Here is a 2,906-nt window from a genome sequence, read left to right as displayed (position 1 = left end):
TTCTCATGCAGTTGTTGCCGAAGTGTTCTGTTTTAGGTGGAGTTTCGTCAACGCAGCATTGGATTGACCCATTTGGAAGAGAAAATAGCGTAATTTGTTAAACTATCATGAAGGCGCCGTTGACGTCTTTGAGGGGACGTTAAGCAGACCTGAGCCCATATCAGCTATGGCTACGGAGGAGGAAGTCAAAACGCATGAGAAGGCGTGTGACCTTTTTTGTAAGGCAAATAGTTATGCAAAATCAATGATTTCTAGTTCGGTGACGGATGCAGTTTACCAGAAAATTATGGACTAAGAGACACTTTTGAAGCATGGGAGGCGTTAAAATTAAATTTTGAAGCGTCGTCCAAAGATCAGCTCTTTAAGAAATGTACTGATTTTTTTGCATTTTGTTGGGTCAATGGAGAGGAAGTTTCACTTCAGGTTGCAAAATTAAGAAGTCTGTGGAATGAGTTGAATAATGGTTTAAAGTCCAAGAATTGGGCTGCATTACCAGACATGATACTAGTGTGTAAAATTTTGCATATTCTACCAAGTAACTTTGAAAATTTCCAGTCTAGCTGGTTGCGGTTTGTTTAACAATGTTTATTTAACTCGCGAAGGACTCGTTCGCGAGATCTAACTTAATAGATTTTCAAGTGCAAGTTCAAAGAGGTCAGAGTATAACTTAAGAAAGATGGCGTCCGGAATAGATTACAACACAAAGAAATACGGGCACGCACAACTTACTAAGCACTGAGGGTCAAAATACTCACAGATAACTCAGGATGACGATTCGATGGAAACAAGACCGAGACGCTCTCGGCTGGCCCTTTTATTTGCACCCTCATACTCCCTCTCAGCGGCCCATCATGGCGTCGCGCAGGAAGTACGAGTGGCGACGCAATACATAAAAAACTTATACTAAATAACAAACTTAACAACCCTCATCACAACCCTCTAAGCTAGATAGCGCCACTGCTACACTTAGTTCAAAGCATACACATAGCACTGCAATGCACTGCCCAAAACACTATTTTCAAAAGATGATGATAAGACGGTTGAAGAGTTAATCACCCAAATTTTAAAAAGGTCACAGAAGATGCTCCCGTAGATGCTTTATTCGCAAGAAGTGCAAAAATAAAACCTATTAGGAAGTCCAGGAAAAATGACAATTGTCATTATTGCAAGCAAAAAGGACATTGGAAGACACAATGTCAGAAGTGGATTTCTGATGGACGACCGAAGAAGAGTATTCCTCAGGGCAACACTGTGAGTACCAATGTAGTCTTGGGTGTCACCGATAAAGATATGCTTCAAATGGAGACCAGTTCTTCGGCAGATACAGGATGGTGGATCGACAATGGAGGGACGAAGCACCTTGAAAAAAAAATAATAAAAAATGAATATAATGCCTTTTAAAAAAGTTTTCACTTCAAAAAGTATCCTATTACCTTCTCCTGGCCCTAAGCTACCTCTCCACCAATTTTTAGCTAAATTTGATAAGCCGTTCTTTAGTTATAAGTGTAGTAACTAAGTCGACTTTCTTTTATTTATATAGATTATGGTCGGCCAGATCTCTTTATTACTTTTACCTGTAATCCAAAATGGAAAGAAATTGTTTAATTACTGCTTCCTGGACAAACATCAAGTGATCAAAATATCACAACACGTGTATTCAGGCAAAAAATGCGCTCAATGATGAACTACGAGTATATTGTTAAACAACGCGTGTTTGGAGATACTCGATGTTGGATGTATTCAATCGAATGGCAAAAACGAGGCCAGCCGCACGCACATAATCTTATTTGGTTAGTGGAAGGAATTCAACCAGAACAAATAGATGATATCATATATGCTGAAATTCCCGATGACGAAACCGATCCAGACCTACATAATGTCATAATCACAAATATGATTCATGGACCGTGTGGCCCCATCAATTCCAATTCACCTTGCATGGTCGATGGCAAATGTTCCAAACGATATCCACGAAAATTAACGGCAGAGACTGTCACAGGCAACGATGGTTATCCACTGTATAGGCGTCGATCACCCGATAACAACGGTCGGACTATCACAACAAAAGTTAAATTAATTGATTTCGTGGTCGACAACAGTTGGATTGTTTCATATTTGCCACTTCTTTCCAAAACGTTCAAGACACATTGTAAGGTTGAGTATTGCAATTCAATAAAGTCCATAAAACATATCTGCAAATATGTCACGAAAGGCAGCGATATGGCAGTTTTTGGCACCCAACCCTCCGAAATATGAAATTGAGCGCTATCAAGTTGGTCGGTATGTAATCTGCAATGAAGCGATTTGGCGAATATTCGCATTCCCTATTCACGAACGTCATCCAACTGTTGTGCATTTGGAGAATGGTCAAAGAGTATATTTCACAGCTTCAAATGCTATTCAAAGTGCTGAAACACCTCCAGCGACAACATTGACCAGTTTTTTTGCGATCTGCCAAAGCGATACGTTTGCACGAACTTTGCTTTACTCGGAGATGCCACGTTATTACACTTGCAATGCTTCATCGAAGAATTTTCAAAGACGGAAGCAAGGCGATGCGGTTCCTGATTATCCGTATGTACGTTCTACTGATGCTCTGGGTCGTATATATACATCCAGAGAATGATGAATGCTTCTATTTGCGGTTATTGCTGGTAAATGTGTGTGGGCGAAAATCATTTGAGTCACTACGAACTGTTAATGGTACAATATTTCCAACATATCGTGCTGCATGTGAAGAACTGAATTTACTAGAAAACGATGCCCATTGGGATACGACAACCGTTGAAGCAATAGGCATGATGACAGTAACAAAGAATCACTAAAAAGAAGATTTATATTAAAATATACAGTAGTGAGATTCTAAAAAACTCTTCCTTTAGATTAAAAGTGCGATTAAATTGATT

General features: G+C 39.5%; 1 long non-coding RNA gene across 2 annotated transcripts; it reads right to left on the bottom strand.

Annotated features, from left to right (window-relative positions):
• Positions 1 to 768: 768 nt before the first annotated feature.
• On the bottom strand, positions 769 to 2,861 carry LOC135802838 (uncharacterized). 2 transcript variants are annotated; one of them, XR_010550638.1, is made up of 3 exons: positions 1,934 to 2,861; positions 1,434 to 1,869; positions 769 to 1,359 (listed from the first exon to the last, which is right to left on the bottom strand). It is a non-coding gene; the product is annotated as an uncharacterized lncRNA (long non-coding RNA). The 2 variants fall into 2 exon arrangements; XR_010550637.1 differs by having other exon boundaries at positions 1,434 to 2,861.
• Positions 2,862 to 2,906: the final 45 nt, after the last annotated feature.

Source organism: Atheta coriaria, unplaced genomic scaffold (assembly GCF_025399875.1).
Source record: "Atheta coriaria isolate IRGN ID8LTWV9N9 unplaced genomic scaffold, Caltech_Dcor_3.1 hic_scaffold_58_pilon, whole genome shotgun sequence".
In the NCBI taxonomy this organism is placed as follows: Eukaryota; Metazoa; Arthropoda; class Insecta; order Coleoptera; family Staphylinidae; genus Dalotia; species Dalotia coriaria.
Note: the sequence above shows the minus strand (reverse complement) of the source record. Positions and strands in the feature narration are given on the sequence as shown.